A 25,771-nucleotide genomic window follows, 5' to 3' on the forward strand; every position below is an offset into this window, starting at 1 on the left:
TGTGTAAAGAAGTGTCTACTTATGAGTCAGGATACTCGTTCGTTGCAACGTACCAATAACGGACTCGGTCCCTGCGACAAAGAAAAGAAAATCGCAATCATTAGTCGATTGATCGATGATCTATTTCGCATGGCGGATGATAAAACGAGGGATTAATTGCTCGAACGTGACCAGAAAAATTGGCAAATACTTGACCAATCGATTACGATTCGATCGTGAAAGAAAAAGGAAATCACGGTGCGTTTTCGTCCCGCAGATATATATATATATCTTGTCATCTTTTCATTCATCATCACACACACACATATGTTATACTCCGATGATCGCATCTGCCACGGATCGAATCCAAAGCCTTCTGTTTTCGATCAGACTGCCCCGCTAGCTGCCAAGGCGGCATGCATGAGAAGATTCGAGCAAAAGGTTATCTCGCTCATACGCGCCAACACCAGCATCTCGAGGCGTAGATGAACTGATCGACGTTTCGTGCTTCGAGATTTTCTCAGCAGCAGCGCGATTCGATCGCAATGTAATATAAGATACGGAAAATTATCGGTAAGCCGAACATTCCCAATTTGCGATACATCTACGTTGCGAACGAAATATTTGTTGACGATCATGATATTATTTGTTGACAACTTCTGCAAACAAAGTGATTTTTTCTCCGACTGACTTGGATTATACAATATATTAATTTTATTGGTCTACTGAGCGCTTAATTTGGGGCGGGGTTGTAATTCCGAATTTTAAAATGTTCGGAAATTAAACTTTGACGAAACAACGATGGTTCGAATGGTCGGAAAACCCACGCTCAAAGTTCCGAAAGTGTGAGAATGAGAAAATTTCTAAGTACCAAACATGGAAATTCCGAATGATCCAAGATTTTCAGTCCCGTGAATTTCTGACTCGGTGAAATTTTACTTCTTTGATCGTTCTGTGTTTTGGATTTTCGATATTTTTACGTTCGTAATCCTGGTCACTCTGATTTTCGGTGTTGCTAATTTTTCCCACCCACTCGTTCGGTAAACCACGCTGCCCGAGTATATTTTAATTTTCCAAATTTTCCCCTATCGAAACTTTACTCTTCGTAACTTTGCTCCGTCGTAACTTGAATTTTCGGAACTTTGAGACGTCGGCTTTCCGACCAATCGAAACTTTGTTGTTTCTTCAAAGTTTAATTTCTTTACTCGAAGGTTTCGCCAGAAAATAATTCGGTATTAGGCGTGTGTATTTTCATTCCGTCCGTAATAGCTCGAACGAATAAATCGAATTGACAAATGAATAACTTAAAAATAATCAACCGATGAATCAACTGCGTATAAATTCCATTTTGGTATTCGGCACAGCTGACGTGCGCTTCGTCCTTTCGTCTCCGCATGCATTAATTACATACGGATACGCGTGATTAAATATTGCGATAGTAATGTAAGGGATGTTGTGCACAATATATATATATATATATACGCGTATAATATCCACTAATGACATATTCGCAACTCGTAGCCGTGACGTCGTCGTCGGCCATTGTCTTCGGATTCATTAGTCGCCGCGGCTCGTTTCTTGTCTCTTACTTTTATTTACTTTCTATTCACCATTTTTGCTATGAATTCCAACGTCATTCTTCCGCGACGTGTGGTATAAATATAATAATATAAATAAGAAGAAAAGAAAAGAGTATAATTAATCACTCTTTCCGATGCATTTGTATCACATTATCATTACTATCATATTATAAACATACTTATAATATACGTATATACGATGTATACGTCGCAGAGATAATTTATCAAATAAAACAAGCAATTCAACAAATCGTTAAAGACGCAGTAAAAAATTCATCTAAATCGGAAATAATTTATATTAAGACTTGTATCGATGATTATAAACAATTCGTGCATATATATATATATATATATACAGATATTAATATAAATTATTTCCGATTTAGATGAATTTTAGAAAGCGGAATGTTTTCCCGTCGAGTTATTACACTTTTAGAACGTCTCCGGTTCTTACGTGTCAATATCGTACGACAAGAATAGCGATGCAAAGGAAAAAAGAAAGAGTAAAAATCAAACCAACTGAGAATATCGTAATATATGTATATTGTATTACATATTTCCTATGAGGAGTAACGTTGCTTTAGTAATTTTTCATGCATAACGATTGCGATTCTTCGGTTGCGAACAGAACGATGAATGAATCAGTTCGGTTATATAATCGACACTGTTATTGTTATACATAAATGATGCGTATGAGACAAACACGCGATACGGAATAAAGAGAAGAGAAAAAAAGTAAAAATGTAAATGGTAAAAAAAGAAAGGAAAGAAAAAAAACCAGGAGGCGTTTGCAATATCGATCCAAAAATAATCCATCGAGTATGTATTCTCCGTGGCAAAAGCTAACTCACTCCCTCGTATTATACATGCATGCATGCATACATACATACACATATATGTATATATAATGTAATAGATCTGCCGGTACTGCCCACGATTAGGAGGAAGAAACGGTAATAATAAGTCTAAAACAAATATGTAGCTAGGCCAGATGATTAAATTTTACCGTTGATCGATAAAATTTTTGTTTCTTTTCTTATTCACGTGACAAACGAGACTGCGTTAATGACCATGCGTTGTAGCAAAGTTGCGTTGACCTATAACGTATGAATAATTCCATAAGTTCAACCGTTATGCTTCGTTTTCACTTCAAATTCTAATTATTTTTCTCTTTCTTTCCGTCTTCATTTTTCAATTTTCATTAAAACGCAGCGACGCTTGAACTGAAAGAGAGAGAAAAAAAGAAAAAAGAAAACAAAAAAACCAGCTGCGGTCGAATATGACCCGACTGATCGACGTTTGTGTAAATTAAGCGGCGATATATATATAATTACAGAGGATAAAACCGAAGCTCAACCCCCACGCGACGATAAAATAATCGTCTAATTTTCGTTATCGCGTTCTTCTCGCTCGCGTCTATACATATATACATATATATGTATATAATATATATATGCAATTCTGAGACAATAAATACAGCATCGTTTGTATTTCGCGACGAATCGCCGTTTTCTCTGGTCGTATTCTTTGTTGTCGTTTTTTTTTCTTTTTCAATCCTTTCTTTTTCTTTTTTTATCCTCTGAATTTGTATTTTTATTTTTTTTTTTACCTCTTCCTTGCTCGCCAGCCGCGAATCACGCCGACCTCAAATTCTAAATTTAAAGACAATATAAATTAAAGCGTATATACCGTAACGTTTAGTCATGCCTAGGTCAGCGATAAGTTCGAATCGTTTTGTGTGTTCGACCAACTTCGCGAAACTTTAATCGTAGACCGGCGTCATTCGGAATATATACATATTAAAAGGTTTTACGGTACCTGCGTCGTGTGTGGATATATTATGTAATAAATGGCCACCTTAAACATAAACATTAACGATTCGATAATAGAATCGTTATATATATACATACTAGAGAATACCTACCTACATTATACCGTATTTAACACACATTGCCCTGCCACAGGATGAATTTAAATAAAATTTTATTCAACTTTTGATCGCAGCCTTTTTATTTATTGCTATATTTGATTATCTTCAGTGGATACAGCGACGAAATTGAATTGAATCGATCCAAGTGTTCTTTTCAACAAGCGTATGATATCGTACCTTACTTTGACTCGATAAATTTTGACGAGTAAGAAACGTGGAATTATCCAACTAATGCAGTAGCTGTTGTAACACTCGTCCTCAAACAAACCTAATTTTCTTCTCGTTGACAATGAAAGTAAGTAAAAAGAAAATTATTTCATATAATATACAAGGTGTCTGAACGAAAAGTATCTGAAAAAAAGACGACACTTTTCTTACCAAGTTTATTCGAAACCGGAGGCAGCTACGCGATTAGGAATTATTATATTATTATCTCCATCGGATCGAGGCTCTGCGAGGGAAAGCAGAACGACTCGTACATCTACCGCGTATAATGATGATGATGATGATGACGATGATGATGGTGGTGGTGGTTAAATGCGCGGACAAATTTTATGTAAGGTGTGTGTATTTATTTGTGTGTAACGTGTAACTGGAAAGGTGTAATATTACACGGAAAACCCCAAGTAGCCGAGTCTGTCTGTGGAACTGAGGAGGTATAGAAACCACGAAAATAATCAGTGGTCAAAACCAAGCCCCGTTTTTCTCGTATTCGAGACGACAGCTTCAAGACACAACTGGAACTCTCTCAGATCCGATTCGCTTTAGCCGCGGGAATAATAATTTTTGTCGAACATACGTTTATGTATAATGCAGGTATACGTGCATTAATATTACGGATATTTGATTCGCGAACAAGGATCGAGCGTCAGAAAGAAAGAGAGAGAGAGAGAGAGATAGAATTATTCCAAGGAGGGAAAGTTTCAGCTTCGAGGCAAAGCAAAGTTACGGAATAGATCAGAAGAAACTTTGGTGAACCGCTAGAGGATCGTATTTAACTATAACATATTTTCTAATGCCTGTTTCTTTTCCAACGATATTCAATAAATTTCTTAAAAAAAGAACACGACTTACGAAAAGTTTTCTTCAAAATTAATTTCATATTTTTTCCAAATAATTTCAGCATGTGATTCTTAAGGACTGAGAAAATTTCTGGATTTTTTGAAAAATTTCTCAAACGATTGAACATTGAATTTTGAATATTTAAAATTATAAAATTTCTCAAATAAGAAATAAAGGTGAAGAAAATTAAATTTCTGACAATTGATCGAGAATTCGAAAAAGACAAAAGTTTGTATTAATAATTGTCGAATATCCGTAACTCAATCCCCGTTCCACAGTTATTCACCCTTTTTTAGTTGTATCTGTTTGATCGTCGGTTTTAAAATAACCAAAAAATAAATATTTAGTGACTGACTCGAATCTCTAGCAATTGTTTTAGTTATCGAGAAATTCCACAATTTCTCCCGTAAATTAATAATTTTGGAAAATAAATGAGTCAATAATTGTGTCTAAGCGTGTCGATAACTGGTACACTTACCTTGTGTGATAAAAATTCGAGAATTCCAGGACTGATTTATTATAGTCTGAAGAATATCCAACCAAATGAAAATGAAGTTAACGAAAACCCGTTAGATTTGTAACTAAATGCCCCATAGACGTATTACACGTATGGTATAAGGAGACTGCCGTTCGTAAATGATAATATATTTGGAGAAATATTATCATAAATAAACGCGATACGTCTACCACTGATACGAGCGAGCTGGCTGGCTTGTTTGTCCGCACCGAACCTTCCTTATTTATACCGCATTATAGGTGACACGCAACGTGACGGAAGTGACCGCAATTAGCCTACAATCGGACAGACATCGGTGCTACCGTAGGCCTCCACGTACACGAACATCGTTTGCACCGAGTCTGTTGTCACGCAATAAAAAAAAAATAAAAAAAAAAAAAAAGTCCGGTGAAAATAGTTCCGAATTAAAAATATTCGGAACATGGCTTCGTTTTTGTTTACAGGGGATTTCGACCGTCAGAAACTCAAATCCGAAGTCATTTTTGAGTTGGATAGACGGCGTTCCGAGAGAACAGCAAAAGTTGACGTTTTTTGCGTTTCCCTCGAAAACTGCTGTCGATAGATTGAAAATGACTTGACGATTGTGTGGAGCGAAAAATTTTACATCGAATTACGTCAAAATATGTCGGAAATGGAATCGGATTAACAAATTAAGAGAGAAGAAATCATCTCATCAAAATTCCCCAGATACCGTCGATAAGTAGAATTTCTTTATTCTCAATTTGTTGATCAGATTCCGTTTCCGACATATCTTCACATAATTCGATGTAGAATTTTCCGCTCTAACAATAAGCGTTGGGTCAGGTCATTTTTCACTTACCGATAGCAGTTTTTCAGGAACACGCACAAAACGTCAAATTTTTTTTATTTTATCGAAACACCGGTTATGCAGCTCAAAAATGGCTTCAGATTCAAGTTTCTGAGGGTCAAGAATACCTGTAGACAAAAAATGCAGCCATATCTCGAATATTTTCAATTCGGACCTATTTTAACGTATCAAACGTGTGTGTAATATAGGGTGCGTTCCGAAACTAGTCGGCAACGCCAAAAACTCCCTAGAACGGAGTCAGAGCTACTCGCGAATAAAATATTGTTGACAGCGCTGGGAGCTAATATCGGATCGCACCGTAGTTTACATAAATATATGTATGTATGTACGTACGTACGTACATACGTAACGGTAGGTATATACGAGCGGCTTTCCTCGTCATTTAGGATAGGCTTATAGCTCTCTTTAGGCACAGCCTTGACTGGCCGCGGTCACTCGGCTTAACGAGACTTTAATTGTGACGAATGAATCGTACCGAATTATTTTTCATGTGCGCCGAGCTGATTGCGAGTAGCTCTGTACTTGACTAATTGTCGCGTGTAACGTACGTTGCATGTATAATATGCATACGTGTGTGTATAAATATACGGAGTGAATCGCTAACGACTGCACGATACGTCGTCTGCTGAAATTTAACGCGCACGCGCCACATTCCGATACCAACTGTCTGCCAAGGTGACCAACCTTCGTAAATGTAACCTGACAAATTTTGACAGTTGTAGATTGGCAACTACGCTCAACTTTCGACTGTCAAAATTTCACGAGTGTGAAGTTAATTAGCAACGTTACGGTAAAACGATGCATGTTTTTGCAAAAATCGCGTTACTTCGCCTACATCGAAGATTAGCTGTCTGAAATTTAGTAAACCATGATAAACAAAACATACCAACTCGTGTACTTCGAAAAGTTAATACCTTGAAAGTCGTTCGGAAATTGCACAATAATGATTTTTCCCCCGACGTTTCATTGCGATAACGTCACTAACTTTCAACCTCGTAAAATTGTTTTACAATCAGGTTACACTTGCGACGGTTGGTCGCCCTGGCAAACAATTGATATTAGAACGGTGCGCGTGCGCGTTAAATTTTAACATACAACGAACCGTACAGTCGTTAGAAATTCACTCTGTATAATACACGTATACATGTATAATACATTCCCAGATTATCAACAAACTTTCCAAAAGCCATGCATACGTTTAATGATTTCGGTTTATTTATTTTCAAATCCGAAATCAATGGCATTAGAGTCATTTTCTGACAAATATTTATACCTCTAGGTATACAATTACACCGCGAGTAAGTGAATAAATGCATCGATAAATCGTTCGTTAATTAATTGTAAATGACTGAAGAAAATTGTTTTATTCATTGAAGCACGTGAATTTGGCGACTGATTAAACCGACGTTTAAAAACTGCTCACCTCTTATTTTTTTCATATAAAATGGTCAAATTATACGTAGACAAGTATAAAACATCCGTGGAGTCAAGAATTTGGGCAGGTGTTTCGCGATTCTCGGCACGCGCCGCACGTGATCATACGCCTACCGCCAATTTTCACACTTGAATACATACAACATAGACATATGCGTAGGTACATACAGCTTTATGTATACCCGAAGCGGTAAATGAGGCGCTACACGTATCGGCGACAGACGGTTGGTTACCAACATATATTACGTAGCGATAGGAATAAGGGTGCAGACGGTAATTCGACCTCGATATTCGGCGCACGAAACGCCCTTAATTCATATACCTTGTTTAAACAATACGGCGTAACAGACGAGCCGCGAGTGTAATTCACAATCGGTTTCGAAAGACGACGCGTGTAAGAAGCGGGCGGTAAAATTTGATGGACGAAAATTGACAAGTTTCGAAAACTTGAAGTTTAGAAATTCGAGATTTTCTACGAAACTACGAAGTATCGAATGGACGGCTTAAAGCTCTGAAATCCAAGATTTGCAAGATTGTTAATCTTGACGTTGATTTGTTTGGAGGAAAAAAGTTTAAAAAAAAAAGAAGCGTTATTTTTTCTCTCAGTTCTTATTAAAAAATCGAAAAAGCGGAGCGTAAAGCCTCGTGACGACAATTCGGTTTGCATTGCAGCCCTGCAGAATCCGTGCGTTGGCTCGGCACGGCATGGCGGGCAGACCGGCTCGATTTATTGTCCCGGAAGTCCGCAAGCCGGCGAACGAACGACCGGATTCCGTGTCGCTCGAGGGAACCGTCGAAAACCTGGCGACCTCGGGAACCTGAAGGCGTGCACGATTTAAATCCTCCAAAGGATACACACACACACACACGAAATGAAAGAAAAACAATAAAAATATCCCGTCGTCATCGAGATATTATCGGCAGACCGTGCACGTAGATGATTGTTATAATTCAACGCACGAATTGATAAATTACATTTCATTACACATGAACAATGGATCAATTTCCTTCGTCGTAATACCCATTGATTCCAAATAAATATATATTATTTCCATTTTCTATTTGGTCTCGTTATTTGTATTACTCATTTTGTGCCGAGACATTATTATACTACGATTACATTTCGATTTCTCAATATCTGCGTGTATACCTGTTTCACAATGGTAACAATTCAAAGTTCAAAGTTCGTAAAATAAATTTTTAACCACGTAACGAAACGTTGAGAGGGGCAAAACAAAAAAATACACATTGATTTTTATAATGTCTTCAAGAGTTGCTTATCCAAAATATGATTAGATATGCCAATTACTTTATTACGGTTCATCGGTGCATCGTTCAGAAAATTCCTACATGTATATTATTGTGCACATATACGTACAAAATTTTGTTGTTTCAAACACTGTTCGGAAAACGGTTGTAACTAAGCATAATAAGAAATGTGAATTTAAAAAAAAAAAAAAAGGATGAACAAAATACCGAACCTTTGAACGGGTTTTTAACGTACGTTGTAATACCTTATACGTATTTCTAATACATCAACGTGCAGAATTGACGGAATTGCGCAAGCTCTGGAAATTCACGAGTGTCAGTGTACGTGTATATACGGGGCATTCCACGCCAACTCAGTAAACGCTTCACCCTGACATTTTTTAATATCACCAAGGATTTTTCCTACGTAATTTCCGAACCCTGAAAAGGTTCCAAAAAAATATTGTACTTTGTTCAATCGCTCGCCTTTACCCAAAGATTTTTTAAAATGTTTTGTTTCGAAAGCCAAAGGTTTCTTTTTCTCCTTGTCTCATAAAAATCAATTCTGGATATTTCCGAGATGATTAAAAATTCACAGGGTAAAGACTGACGATTGAAGAAAATATTGATATTATTTTCAGGGTTAGTAACCAGCGTAAAGGAAAAATCCCTGATGAAATAAAAAAGAAAATGTCACGGTCGACCGTTTACTCCGTCGACGTGGAATGCCCCGTACATCTGTATACGTACGGACATATGTATAATGACAAACGAACCTTGCCGTACGCGATGTATGTACAGGTACGTACGTACGAGCGATGGATGCCCGGCACCTGCAACAGCAGCAGAAATGCTCTGCGAAGCGTGACATCTGCTTCCTCTCCACTCGTAGTTTTAACCGGCATTTCTACCGGAACACCGCTCTTGTGTAAAACATTTGCCACGTCCCTCTGCGTTCGCTTCTACATCGTATTTTCGCCCCCCCTTTTTTTCACGCACCCTATCTCTTTTTATTTCCACGCGACTCAATTCCATTTTTCCCCTTCATTTTTAATCTCGCACATTCGATTTTCACGTCCGAACGATCGTCGAAGAAAAATAGATAAAATGTAAAAAAAATTAACGCCTAGTCGAAGCATATAATATAGGTATAATACGTTGCACAGATACAAGCGTAATTGCTATAACGATTAACTTTTATACATATCTGTATCGTGTTCTTTTTCTTTTAACTCAACTTTCCACGCCTCCTTTTGTCTCTTCGAAACGCGTTATATTTATCCCCTGGACCTTAACAACCTGGCACTGAAAACTTTCACAATTCTTCTCTCTCTCTCTCTGTCTCTCTCTCATTCTCGGTGCAGTTTATATAGATTTTTTTATATATCGCAAACACACACGCGCAATACGTACACCAGTGTACACATGTATACGTGTATACAAAAAGGGGGAAACGCTATTTGCAGCAGCAAAGTTCAAAAATTTTCACCAATCTTATCGTGCGCATATTGTTGCCATTGTTTCTCAAGTGATGAAACAATGCCCGCCTAAACCTATAATCATCGTCGTCATCATCATTATCGTCGTTATTGTTCTTGCTATGATTACATTTAAATACACACGTCGAAATAGTAAACAGAAAGCATTTTGTTTTTTTCTTCTTATTTTAAATATTTTTGTCCAACGTAAAAGTAATTGTTTCATATCAAACATTTTGTCGTACACAAGCGAAACTAAACAAAAAAAAAAAAATCATAAAAGTGATCGAAATTAAAACTGCAGAAAGCATACGTGCATCAGGTATTACATGCATATTATACGTACGTGTAAACAGATGATATCCAACTTTTGATGTACACGCGTCTGCACTTCAGATAATTTGTATATATTACGCATGCAGCGTGGATCGGAGGCGAATAAAGCGGAAGGGAATAAATTGAAAGCCTAGAAGAAGTGAACCAGGTCACGCACCATGAGCTGTTGGATGATACGTGCATGTAATACAGGTGTACATATATACTATGTGTACATACCGTGTATATGTAGTATGCACATACACGTGGTGATCGATAATAGAATACAACGACTGTTACGATATATTATACGTATATATGCACAGTTAAATATATATAACGTGCTCTTGAACCACGTGCATAATATCTGAACACATACCGTATAAATTTGTTGTTGTATAACGCGTACTCAATTTCATAAAAGTTCATTCATAAGATGGGTGTATTAATTATAAAAAAAAAAAAAAAAAATGATTGCATATTAAATGCTTAAATTTCTTATAAAATTCAATTTCATTGAGGCATTTCTCATTAATCGTGCGGTATGAGAGCGGGGTTGACGTTGTAATTAATCGACGCACAAATCGTCGGCGCGGTAATAATTTCTAGCTTATAGGTGTATATACGTGCAGCAGCAGAATCATCGGCAGCATTGGCAGGTGCGGAAGTAACGAGATTAAAAATGATAAAAAAAAATAAATAAATAAAACTGAGGAATTCTTGTCTCGGGTATTATTCCTACCTACCCTACGACTAATTGACTAATACATTTCATCAAGTTTTTTCATCATCATGCGAATCTGCCGCACCGATATTGCAAAGCGAGCAAGCGCGACAAGACTTTTTTTTCCACAGCGGATTTTATTCCTTTAGGTTTTTTTCCCCTCATAATTGTTCTTTTTTCATTTTGCGTTTGTTGACCGATCGAACGTTTGTTCCATGTGTTTACACACGTATCGTTTTTAAGCGATTTAACGAAATTAACGAAATTCGACGAATCTATCGAACAGATAAAAAAAAGGAATGAATTTGAAAAAATGGTTAGCAAAAAAAAAAGAAATATACATATATTTTGTGTATAATGTATAATATATATATATGTGTATAACAATGGGGGAAATCTTACATTACTTCCGAGCTTCGGATAGGCTGTATTATATCAACATTACGGATGATATATTCGAGATCTGCGTCCTTGACGGTCGCGAACAAAATGACCTGAATTCGTTCATCCTCTTCATCCGCGAATGGCAGCAAATTTTCCGCCGATATGTTTTTGTAATTTTTACACAAGGATTGGATATCGTTTATTTATTGTTTGTTTTTCTTTCAGCGTAAAATAATTTTTTTTTCTCCTTTCGTCGCCAATTCTCGCGAGTTCCATATCGGCGTTACGATATTATTTTGATTACGGATGAAGAGAAGAGGAGAAAACGGAGAATTGAACATTTTGACGGCGTTGCTCCAGGTTGATCGGCGCAACGATCAATATCGGCAAACTGTACGAAACGATCGATCGTAAAAATAAAAATAAAATCGAACGCTTGTGATCTAAGCTTGGGGGCAGATAGTATGAAATAAAACTCGAACGGATACATAAGTAACGTATCGGATGTAAAAATGATCTTTCGTGAAAAAGAAGAAGAAGGTAGTAAAGAGAAAAAAAAAAAAGACTACAAGATAAAATAAATTTCATCGAAAGTTATAACGTATCAATTATATTAATTACGCCGACGAGTGGGATAATTTTTTTTCTTTCGTTCATTTGTAACAAGATCAAGAAAAAGAATAATGAGACATTATCGCCGTTTATGCAAATCGCGTATACCTATGTAGATTTATAAATAAACCTAAAAAACAAATTCTAAGCACAAATTTCAAACGTCAGTTGTACAGTGTAATACACGTGTGCATAATATACGTACTATGGTTATGATATCTGACAAGCGGCGATTTGTCGAAACGGCGGAATTGCGGATCAACGATCGAATCGCGAAAATTATCCAACTTGTATTACATGTATATATATACGTATAAAAAAAAATTCTTCAAACCGAACGACGTGTTTCACCACGAGGCGAACTCCAAGTTGTTGTTACGTAAGGTTTCCTTCCCATTCATTCACGATCAGAGTCATTCTGTGCACATTCTCTCCGATGCTTTTTGTTCCCATTCTGGTTTTTTTGTTTTTCTTCGTTTTTTTTGCCCGGATCGATTACGTCAAAAGTACGATTCAGCTATTGACGTATTATCTTATTGTGTGTAACGTAGAAACCGGTAGGTACAGTCTCTACCGGAAATTAATCTTTACGTGTAAAATACCAGATATCGCACGGCTAATGACCAAAAAACAAGTTCGGCTGTGAGCTTCGGACGGGTTTTAATCTCTCCGAATGATAAGAATAACCTCGTGCAATCAGTGCTAGATGTATGTAATAATTTGCAATCACGTTACGTTAAAATCGTTGTTTGCAAATTCTTCATTTTATTTTCAAATACCGTACAAACGTTTTAACCATTTCAATCACACGTTATTGTACCGAGTCAATTCTTATGCCGTAGTATTCTGTTGTTTTTGAGCCCGGTGATTACGAATCTCGAAGCAGATTAGAAAAATTCAAGATGGCGGATCGAATATGGCCAAAAAACCCAATTCAGGAGTTTTCGGGGTCGCTGATTGGATTCGCCGTGCTGAATATTAAGAATCTAATTTCAGATTCGTAATCAGCGATCCGGAAAATTCATAATTTATGTAATTAAAGTCAATTTTCACGTTTTTTATCAATCAATTTGTTTCCCACAATAATAACTTACATCATATCGCAACAATTACTCTCGGGTATTGAAAATCTATCAGTATACTGTCAGGTGTAGCAAAAAACCACCAAGAAATATGCTTTCAAAGTTCTCTAAAAAATATGTGGTAAGAATTCTTATACCACTACGACTCAAAGGTTTAAACAATCCGCAATGAAGCTGTTACAGAGTTTATTATGTGCCTCGGAAATTGTTCGTAAAAATTGCATATCGTAAAGACTGGTAAATGAAATACACATACGTAACATGGCAAAAAAAAAAAAAAAAAAAAAACAAAACGTAAAGAGAGTCACGAGAGCGAGAAACGGGTAGAACCTAACGGGAAGGTGAGTGAACATTAATCGTATTCGACCGTGTTTCACGATCTGCAGATAAAGCGATGAGCGGACACGCTCTTTAAGTACACACACACTCAAATAATTCATGCGTGGGTTTTTGCAACGCGAGAATAATCTTACAGGGAAACTCGAATTTGAGTGAATTATCCAAAGTAGGGGAAAAAAAAAAAAAAAAAATCAAACAATTTACTCGAATCCAAAAACATATGAATAAATATTTACCTCTCGAAGCAATCACGTGTTCAAGCTTGAAGGTCTGCGCGGATAGATGAATATTTAAATAATCCAGCGACAATGTCGATGAGTATCAAATTTTTCCTTCACACGCGGTAAATTCTAGGATTTAGATGAAAAATCCGGTATATGCGTGTACAATTGTTTAAAATATGGAGATTCGTGACTCGCGTGTAACATCGGTATGTTATTTTATACCTCAGGACACTTCGCCGGACGACACAAATCAGTGTCGCTGCCAAAAATTCTCACACAACTGTATATATAAATAATATTTAATGATTTACCGCGACGTGCGTCGTACGTATTAGATTTTGCAGGTGCGGATGCCGGGATGAACCAACCAACCAACGAACGAACGAACGAACCGGCACAAATCACGCTTCGACAAACTAGAAATATATCTGCCCTTTTACAGAAAACCACAAAAACTTGGACGCACTGCAATCTGCACTCCACCTCTGTTATATATACAAAATGTCTAAGAGTGAAATTTTCACAATAAAACCGTACCTTGCAACAGTAACACCACTAATTAAAATAAAATCCAAACTCGGAAGGATTCACATACATACGTGTATAAATTGTATTAAATCCGATTAAATAATAATTGCGCGAGTTTATAATTGAGTATATACATATATAAATATATATACATTATAATCTGAATCTACGGATTTCAACCCTGTGCAAATGTTTCTTGCAACATTAATACGTACCAGTAACTGGTTAAATATTTGTCCGAATAAAAAAAAAAAAAAAAATGTGAAAGAAGTTTATTGATTTTTCTTCGTATTCAACCCCCAACGTCTTCGATACCCAATTTTATTTCACTGTTATTATTGTTATTATCATCAATAAATTCATTAAAATCGTTCAATTTTTATTACTTTAAATTATTCATCCATAATCGTCGCACCTTTTCACTTCGTACCTGCACCAATTGTTACAACAACTTCGTATCACGGTACCGCACAGGCATAATCATCGGCGTTAAGTGAAAAAATTCGAATTCGCGTTTACGTAACGTATCGCAAAACCGACGAGGAGAATCGCCGAGTCGGTCCGACAGACGAAGCGGCACTGGCCGGAGTCGGTGTGTCGTCGATTCCTCGGCCGGCACCCACATCCCCCCCTCCCTCCTACTCCAATCCCTTCCCCACCCTCGCTTCTTCGTCTCTTTTTCTTTTTCTTTTTCTTTTTTTGTTTTTTTCTTTCTTTCCTTCATCCAGAAGGTGTCAAATGCCGTTGAGTAAGTCGATACGCCGCAGGATTCGGGTTATCTGCGAGGATTACGGTGTCCTGTGATTCCACCTCCTAACTATAATCTTCATATTTTTGATATATTCGTCGATGAATTGGATTATAACCGTTAAACTGAAAAATCGTCTCGTTCTCGTTGAAAAGTATATACCGCGTATGTGTGTACATATTTTTTTTCTTCTTCTTTTTCTCTTTCTTTAAAATGAAAACATTCACCCCTAAAAAATGTCTTTATTTGAGTAAAGAAATTGTAATTGTTCAACGATTTTGAAATGTCTCTTGGGAAATGTGTGCAGAAATTGAGTTTGTTTTTTTTTTTTTTTTCTTTTCTTCCTTCTACTTTCAAAATTAGCGTCGTTCCAGCAATGTGGGAATAATTATTAGAAGAAAAAAAAAAACAACTTGTCAATCAATTTGTCGGAAAATTTTTATCTCTATTTCATACGTACTTGACAATTATTTACTTTTTCCGATATATCTCGAGAATATCCTTAAAAAAAAAAAAAAAAATATCGAGATTGTAGACAAAAAAAATTCGTTTAAATAAAGTCATAACGATACTCGTTCACGCTTTCATTTCAATTCTTCTCAAAAACAAAAAAATTTTTTTTAACGAGCTAACAGAATAAACAGAAACTTTTTCTTGCAAATATACGTAAAATTTATATTTTCGTGGCGATTCGTCGATTGTCAATTTTTTTAACCTTTTGTTTTTTAACAGCACCGATTCGTATGGTAGATTTTTAATTTCGAATATCGATTATTTTCTGAACATCGCCGGGCATTACTTTGTTTTCATTGTTATAAAATTTTAACCGAGTCAAACAATGATCGATGGAGATTTGTCAACGGTTAACAAATCATACTTTGGCTCGACGAAAGATTTGACAATCGTAAAGAAACATTTATTTCGTTACACACAAATAATACGTTTGTTAATAATAAATAAACTATTTTCTCACTGTATACAATAAGGTACGTATAAAGAATAACTTTTGACGAATTCTTAAATGTAAACCGTATACCCATTTACCCGATTGAATTCTCGTCCAGTCGACGAATAGTTTCGGTGATTTTTGAATTGCCGTTTGAAATTTCACCCTCAGCTGATGCAATTTTGTTATAATTTATTCCATATACGCATGTTGGGACGCGTTAACTATTATAACCAAGTTATTCCGAGGTGACCGTTCACCTGATATTCCACGATCCCTGTTTCACGAGAATATATATTCCATAGCGACCGAGTATATATATATATACATAGTATAAATGTACAATCTTTTGACCTTTCGAAACACGCGCGTGGTTTGACTATTCGGAAACGAAGATAGATGAACGGATGGACGGATAGATCGATAGATATACGAGGGAAACGAGACCGATTTATAAGACTGTTCACTACCGGATTGACTTTATTTCAGGGCAACCCTTTGAGTCATGACGGTTGGAGTATTCTTACCACCTATTTTATATCCATTTTTTGTATATTTAGAGAACTAACAGGTTTTCAATACTCGAGAGTAATCGTTGCGATATAATGTAATTTATTATTGTTGGAAACAAATTGATTGAAAAAAATCGTGAAAATTGAAGGAATGATTCATTTCCGAGAAGGTTACTCCTCCTCGCATACGCGTGTTTTACGTAAATTATAAGTTTTTCGCGTCGCTGATTATTCGATCGAATACGAAAAAAAAAAGAACTCTGTCCAGGGGTTTTTCGGGGTAGCTGATCACGAATCTGAAATCAGATTTAAAAAATTCAAAATGGCGAATCCAATATCAGCGACCCCGAAAACCTCAGCACAGAATTTTACAACCGAACTCGATGAAATTTCAAATTTCCGTCTACAACATTGAATCCACCATCTTGAATTTTCCAAATCTGATTTCAGATTCGTAATCGGCGAACCCCAAAAACCATGTCACAAAAGTTTACACGTCGCAACAACGTGTCACTCAAATGGTCAAGAACTTTGCGAAACCGAGAAAAGGAAACGGACCGATCGATTTTCCGGCCTCGAAAAGTCAGAGAGCTATAAGGGTTCAGAGTTCGGGGTGCCTGACGATACACGTGCTTGACTGCCTGCCGGCTGTTAGACGAGCATCAAGCACACACGGTCCAAACTAAACGCGTGCTTCTTCGCACTTTCTACGTATGCACGCTTACACGAATCACGCAATGCCAAAAACGATCGATGACGCGAACAATTTGGGCGTGGAAGACAAGATTGCGAAGAAACGAGTAGGAGAATTTTCAACGACGATTCCAAATCTTGTCTTATTCTACGCTATATTACACATGCGGAACAAATTTTTAATACAAATCGATTCCCTCGTGCGGTTGTCAAGACTATATTATCCGTAGTGTAAGAAGACGAATAAGACAAAGTGTAAGCTGTGCGAATAATTTGGCAAGAATTAAATCGAACCCAACACCCCTGAATGGAACGATTTGATTCGTGAAATTTTTCACTAACGCCATCCGTTGTTGCACCGTGAGCAAAAATGTCCCGAAAGGTGATGAAAGAGAAAAAAGATTAACGAAATTCTTCGAACAACCAACCTCTGTACCAAGTTAAAAAGAGAAAATGATCACGAGGTGTTCGTACGTATATTTGTACATACATACGTCACGGATTGGCAGCGCAGAAACGATCCTACGTCACAGCGTCTAACGATCCGTCCGTCTTTCTATATCTGTTGGCGGAAGACGCGCGTTACGTGCACGGTATATATTTTTGCAAGAGATAAACCACTACGGGCATATCGGCAAGGAACTGCAAGCACTCCGCACCAGATGATCATCGGAAGCTCGTCGAAAGCTCCCGAGTTTTGTGAAACGAAACCAAACGATTCGGGACGGGGTTGAAGTTCCGAATTTGAAAAGTTGCGAAAGCGCCAAATTCAAATTTTTTCTTCTGGCGAAACTTTTCAAGTATAGAAATCAAACTTTGACGAAACAAAAAAGTTTCGAATGGTCGGAAAACCGACGCTCAAAGTTCCGAAAGTATAAAATGAGAAAAATTAAAAATCTGAAACATCGAAATACCGAATGATCCAAGATTTTTAGTTCCGCACTCGTTGATTAAAAACCACGCTGTGTGAGTATATTTTAACTTTCTTGATTTTTCTGCACCGAAACTTTACTTTTCGCAACTTTGCTCCATCGTAACTTGAATTTTCGAGATCTCGCATCTCGGAACTTTGAGTAGCCGACTTTCCGACCGTTCGAAACTTTTTTGTTTCGTCAAACTTTGATCTCTCAACTTCGAATTTCGCCGTCAAATAATTCGAAACTAGGCGCTTTCGGAACTTCAAACTCCACCCCAACGATTCCTGGACACATCCGTTTTCTTCCAAAAATATACCAATGCAAGTGAAATTATTCTTCGACACACGCGTGTGCGTGAAGGATTTTTAATCCACTTAAATAAAAAAAAAAAAAAAAAGTAGATACGTATAAAATTGATTGTCAGTGTAATCCTACAATACAGCGGTATCGACGAATAAAAAAACCGTGATGAATTTATTTATACAATATTCAATACAATACAAAACCAGAAATCTGATCCCATTGCATAAAACATCCTAATACACGGTTTTCGTTTCATCGTCGAGGTAAAAATCGAGTTTAGAGATGAGATTCGTTTCGAGGTTGAAATTCGGTACAATATTTGAACATGTATTCGTATTGTTATCCGACAGACGCGTAGCTACGTAAAAACCTACGTCGTACGCACACATCTTCAGGTGTTAACGAAACGAATTGCCGAAGGATAAAGAATCGAGTATAACGTCCCAGACTCGGGAGTTTATTTGGGTTATTCGGTTACAGTTATACGCGGTTCGTACGCTGTACGTATATACACGTACGTATGCATTACAGACCGTAACTCGCCGGCCGCAACTTCCTATCATTTCTAATTAGTATCTTATTACGAAATTACCTAAACCCGACACCGCAGCCGCCTTACGTCTATACCTGCGGACAATGACTAGTACTGACTAATTTTGGACGCTGACGTAAATTCTATAGAAGCGAGCGAGAGAAGAGAGATCAGCCGCCTCCTTATTTTTCCTCTCGCTTCTCGCGCCTAGCGATATTCCTCCTTCGACTTCTTTACAAATTCTCTCTCTCTCTCTCATCCTAATCTCGACGAGTGTACGAGACTAAAATTAAAACCGTAACTCATCGTTATTAATATGTGAGATTTTACAGTGATCGTTATTTAATTACAACGATTTCATTCTACGATCGTTTCTCTTTCTCTCTGTAATACCGAATGCGAAAGCTCTTAGTTTTACACGCACCTTGTCAGCTTACCGAGGGTTAAGCTCAACGCACAACTTTCGGCTCGCGTGGATAAATCGTGAGCTCCGCCTTGGTCAATTTTCCAGGCGAATCTGCACAATTTTATTGTTCTAAATCGTGTAATCATTGAGAGCGAGGCGGCTCGACATCGTCGTTGCGTCGTTACACACTCTCGGCTACGTAACGCAATTCCGATGAGTCAGTCGGTCGGTCGGTAAATCGGTAAATCGGTAAATCGGTGAAGAGCCGCGTGATGCCCAAGGCGTAAAACATAGCTGCGGTAAATTACTTACGTACGCAGAGATTGGCTAAAAATCGAACCCGCTTTTTGTAAATAATTTTTACAAAGAAAAGAAGAGCAAAGTATACTTATGAAAAATATGTTGGGGTGTTTCGGGAATAAACAATCAGCGATTTTACACCGTGACGCCCCCGAAAAAGCTTGGTCGGGATAGAAAAAAGATTCTGTGAAAAGATGAGCGTTCTACGTTATATGGAAAACGGCGCTCGGTTGAATTCTTATTTTTATATAATTTTTTAAATTTACGAAGTATCGCGAATGAATTTTTTTCTCCGTTGCCTGCGTCGATCGTAATATCAATTTACAGCACAAACAAGACCCACCACTTGTAATATGATAAGTGGATCTGACGACTTTTTAATCATTTGTTCAATCTCATAAAATAGTTATAATTCAATGTGAACTTTTGATTTAGGATAATAAGATTTCCGGCTGATTTGTCGTTGCGTTATGGATCGTGATTTTTCGATTGCGTACAAATGACAGGAAAGAAACAATAATTAAAGTGCTACAACGTGTTTCTTGACTAATTCAAAAAAATGTGAATAAAAGTGCAAAATCAAATGATCGCGATCTTCCATATAACGTAGAACGCTCATCTTATCACAGAATCATTCTCTTAATCCAAACGAACTTTTTAAAGGTTGCCACGATGGAAAATGGTGAATTAAATTTTTCTGAAACACCTTACCTACATGCATACTGCGTGTAATGAAAGAAACGAGAATGCGAGAAACAGAGAATCATTGATGAAATTTTCGCGCAAACCTTCGCTACAGTTCTTCGCCTTAAAACAACGCCTTTGATGTATATTTTTACGTATCGCGTCTGCGGAACGCGCTCAAGGATCAGGAATATAATTCACGAGTGCAGCGAAGGATAAACCGATAAACGGTTAAAAGGCGCGTTTGGCAAATTCGAAGATAAATAAAGAAGAAGAGAGAAAGAGAAAGAGAAATAAAATGAGAGTGGGCATCATCTTATCCACATAAAAAAGGAAAACAGCGAGGAAATAATTTGGAGAAAAATAATTGCATATAAAATTGCAGTTCATACCGTTTCGACCTGGATCTGACCCTTGACCTCTCGGATTTGGCCCGCGATTTTTTATAAGATTCTTCTCGCTTTGAAAGGTTTTCGATTTTTTCTTCGAAAATTCAAATCGAGCCCGAAAAATCTGTATAAAAAAAAACTGAATGACTTTCAAAGTGAGAATAATTACGTGAAAAATTGCGGGCCCGATCCGAGAGGTCAAGGGTCAGGCCCAGTTGGAAATGGTACGGACTGCTCCATATATATATGTATATACCTAGAATAATAAAACGTGCGTGATGATATTTGGCGTTGCGTGATCTGCACACGGTCTCTTAATTATTGACGCAACGAACGGACCTACATACGTATACTTACTTACTTACGATATTTATCGTACGTATTATACGAGTAGGTATCGCGCAAGGCGAGGTCAGCACTCGTACTGTTAATATCCAGCTGTCAATTCTCGTTGTTATTATAACACAAGTTGTACGATTCGTTCGTTCGTTTGGACAAGTTAAACACCGATGTTCGAAAAACAGAAATTAGCCAAGAAACTAAAAATTCTTCCCAGCATTCAAAAATGATTTCTAAATTTAAATAAATTATTAAAAAAACCAACGTAACGAAATCAAATTTCCAACCACTTATACAACAACGCAATAAAGGGTTTCTGTTAAAGTAAAAAAATAAACAAATAAAACAATTTTCGTACAATCAACAAGTTTTTCAATTTCGATTATATTTTCGTTGTTTTTTTTTTTTTTCAAATTTATCACCGTTCCAATTTTCTACCCTCTGTTTGACGACGAGATATTTTTTATACTTTTGATAGAGTATAAAAAGACTCGGAGTTTGCTGATCGTTGTCAGTCTGTAATGTGCGTACTTAAAAGAGAAGGATAGCCGAATAAAATACTCGATCAAAGAGTTTGCGCTCTTTCTCTCTCGCTCTTTCTCGATTATTCGAAGGTTGATCTAATTTTACACAACGACGTTCAATCGCACGCTTCTGAACGCACGAGAGAAATAAAGGCGTAAACTAATCGACTTTGACATAAGCCAGCTAGAGTTTCGCCGGTGGTGGTGTTGCCGCTACTCGTTACAGCGGCACTTCTTCTTTTCGTCTGATATATGGAAAAGAAACAGTCGATGATTCAAGTCTGCCCAAGCAAAATATAACACGTACGCAGGCACGTCTTTGTGAAAGAAAATGAAAAAAAGAAAAAGAAAAAGAAAAAAAAACCACCACCATTCGGTAGGCGATACGATACGCGTTACGTGCATACGTGTTACACGTACGTCTTTCATTCATCGGCGAACAAATTGATCTGTCCGTAGCGCGAAGACGATGCGATAACACGTCGGTGATACACTAGCTGGTGTTTGAACGTTATTCTTAATTTTTCAATTATTCTTCTTTTCACCGTGAAACCCGGATAGATCTGAGAATAGCGGAAATTCGGCAAAGTTTACCGCCGATTTATCCTTTGCACTGGAAAAATAATTGCCTGAACGATACGTGTTTATTCGCAAAAAAAAAAAAAAATCGATCGATTTCTTTTATCTCTGTAAGCTGTGATGAAATGATTTATCGTTGTTAATGGAAATGTGAAATCAGCCGATCGACGTATGCCTAACATTGACGGGACGAGACGCGATATTATTATGAGAAAAAAACGTTTCTATTTCATTTTCCATATCTCTCTGCGTTTGCTTCGCTTCTTCGCACAAGTAAGTAAACGTGACTACTGGCAATGATTGTAATTACTTTTTCTTTTTCCTTTTAATACCGTTTCGCAACTGTTGTTTTTTATATCGAATTGTTACAATCGGCGACTTGAATGTAATAACAATAGAAACGGGGACGTGAAAGTGAACAATGAGAAAAAATAATAAAATAAAATAAAAGCAAAAAAAAAAAACGAATCTTTTGAAGCATACTTTTAGTCTTTCATCATAAAGAATATTTCAAAGCAATGGTGAATCATTCTTCAAATTAACTATTTTATATTTCTTTCTTTCTTTCTTTCTTTCTTTCTTTCTTTTTTTTTTCAAACAAAATCTACTTCTTCTTCTTCTCTTATATTCATCGCCTCATTTGTTTATTCGGCGATTGATATAAAAGTAGTGAAAAGAAGGATGAAAAAAGAAGAAAAAGACGGCAAATTTTTGACAAAACGTTTCGGACGTACGCGTGTATTTACACACGTAAAGTTATATAGATTGTATACCCATACCTACAATCTTGACGCCGAGTTAGTTCGTTAAAACTAAAACGCCGCGGCGTCGTCGGATTTATAAACGAGAATTTCGTCTCACCGTCAATTACAATAGTAAATGTGTATTACATACACGCGTAAAACTGTCTCGAAAAGTTGTTGTTTTTTTTTTTTTCTTTTAAATTTCTCGCGTTACGCACGATAGATGAAAAACACGCGGTGCCTCTAATCGGCTCGCTGTTCGTACACATAATATCAAAGTCGTTCAATCATTCCGCGTTAAAATTATTTTTACAATCGTACTTACTCTTCTCATTCCCGTATTTACGTTACATTCTCAAACGATCGTGACGTAAAAACAAATATGATTGGAAAAACGAATAAACCATAAATTACGTCTCTGTTATATTTGCACCGAATCGATACGTAACGCTACAAAAAAAGATCCGTCCGCAGCATCTTCCGGGTGTACAATTACCGATAAGACGATAAAACGTACAAGAGGTGGAAGACACTTTCTTACCGCTGCTGTTCTACATGCATACTCAGGCTTAAAGATGGTCGAGCGATTGCACTCGTATACGCCAAGTGTGTAAGATACAAGTTTAACAACGACAGGGTTAGGTGTAAAACCGAGTCAGTGAGTGAGGCAACGCTATAGGTATAATAAATTACACTACCGTGCTCTTTATCACAAGGTAGAAAGTTCGTTCATTCAAGTCGAGGCTAGGCGGCCAGATACTATAGGTCAGGTCAGGTCAGGTTAGGTTAGGATGTGGGTAGATACCTATCTGGATCTGCACAGGTCTGCATCTCGGATTAGCCAGATCGTCGTGAACGATTTTACTCCGAGTAAGGTGGAATAATTTCACATCGCATATACCAATCTCAATTTTACTGTAATTGTTTCGCTTGCGGCGGGGTTAAAATTCCGAATTTCATAGATACCGAAACTTTTTCCCTCGCTAAACGTAAAGTGAATAAATGAAACTTTGACGAAACTTTCGACTGCCTTCCGTGTTCGTAAGTTTAAAAATATCTTTCGCGACAAACGGCTGAGAAAGGATTACAAACGACAAGGACGATAAAATCGGGAACGAACGATCCTCTTCGGTGAATCGTCACTGTCCGTCTTTAATTATCGCGTGATTCAATAGTAAGGTACAGCAATAAACTACCTAAATGCCATATTGCGTATAACAATGAATATAATAATTAACGACGAAAATGAGAATCGGCCGCACGATTAATTCGAGTTGCCCGCGGAACGTTCCCAACGAATCCGCGCTTGCACTCGACTGGCTGTGGCTTGCTTTATAAACTCTTCTCGAAGATGAGAAGATTTATCCAGTGACTTCCTGACTCCCGACACACACACACACGCACACACAAGCCGATGAGAGAAAACCATTGTCGGTATGGTAATGAGATCTGCATGGTATACCTACGTATATATCGTACCGATGCTCTCTTTCTCCCTTTCTATCCTTCTCGCTGTACTCAGTCTTGTAACTCTTGGTCCACCCACCACTCGTCCCTTATCGTCAGTCGTGAATACACTGCCGCCGATCCGAAACGGACAGTACGATACGTTACACGATGCTTTTAGCTCTCTTTCTTCTTCTCATTTTCTCATTGTTCTTATTATTCTTAATATTCTTAATATTCTTGCTGTTCTTATTCTCCCGGCCCATAAGATGAGTGAAACGGTAAAACTTGCTCTCCGACTCGCGTCCTATTATACCTATAACCTACACTCTATGGGTAAATTGATGTATGTAGTAGGCTAACGTTCCACGGATCGGAAGCATCGGCACCGCAACGCGTGGGCTTTTGCCTTGTTATTCCACCGCAGTCTGGAGTAGGTGCTTGTGCAAAATCTGCATCATCTTTAACGTAAAAACGATTCTTCCGGATCGTTATCCTTAGGTACTCCAAAAATAGATTGCCAATTATTCTTTATTCAGTCTTTCGTTTCGATAAACTAAATATTCTACCCTACAGACTTCAGCTTTGTACGACTGGTTAATTATTCGTTACCCGTAAATATAAATTCATTGATCATTGTGCAAGTATTCATACGTTATGTATATGTACGAGTACATTATCAACTCGCAATTTTTTCAACTCTACGAGATTTGTTGCAGCCTTGTAAATTACGCGCGATAAAATGCTTGAATGTTTACACGAAGTCAAATCAGAAGCGAGAGGATGTGCGATAAGGTGGCGTAACGCCGCGGCTAATTGTCGTGATAAGATAGACGTGGAGTATTATTATAATATTATCATGTAATTCAATATATACAAATTGTATCGCGGAATTGTTGATGCATAATAATACGCGTAACTGCCGGAAGTAGGTAGGGAAGATAATAAGACAGTGATGCAAGGAAAATATTATGGCGGAAAAAAGAAAGGCTGATGTTAAAGGTGTAAAATGCAACTTGAATAAATTCTCATAAGCATAATGTTGTACAGTTTCGATCGAAGAGTGATATAAATACAACTACACAAGTGTTGCAAAACGGGATTATCACAACGTTGAAATTTATAACATTATTGATCATTTAAAAATTTATTGTCCATCTTTATCTCGCATGCTACATTATACGAGACGATCGATTATCGCATATACGTATGGACATTTGCATTTGCCGAAATTTCAATAATCGCGCACAGCAGCCCGGATGATTTGAAAAATAAACCAATTGGCACTTTTTCTCGCGGACTATGAACACGTGTCTTATAATACAAACATAATTATAATAACAAACACATGTGCAATTTTATCCGACATCTTTTTTTCCTCTTCTTTTTGTACATACTTTTTATACGTTGAATTTCAGATGACCGGTATCTCATTACATACCCAC

General features: G+C 37.2%; 1 protein-coding gene across 12 annotated transcripts in view; it reads right to left on the bottom strand.

Annotated features, from left to right (window-relative positions):
- Positions 1-25,771, bottom strand: part of RhoGAP19D (Rho GTPase activating protein at 19D) — a 101,444-nt gene that overhangs the window by 33,804 nt on the left and 41,869 nt on the right. The window contains exon 1 of one of the 12 annotated variants that reach the window (XM_046624253.2): positions 13,750-14,849. The exons of the other annotated variants lie outside the window; for them this stretch is intronic. The gene's annotated coding sequence lies outside the window, so the exon portion shown is untranslated. Of the gene's footprint in view, positions 1-13,749; positions 14,850-25,771 lie in introns of those variants that run through there. 12 annotated transcript variants of the gene reach the window in all.

Source organism: Neodiprion pinetum, chromosome 4 (genome assembly GCF_021155775.2).
Source record: "Neodiprion pinetum isolate iyNeoPine1 chromosome 4, iyNeoPine1.2, whole genome shotgun sequence".
Classification (NCBI taxonomy): domain Eukaryota; kingdom Metazoa; phylum Arthropoda; class Insecta; order Hymenoptera; family Diprionidae; genus Neodiprion; species Neodiprion pinetum.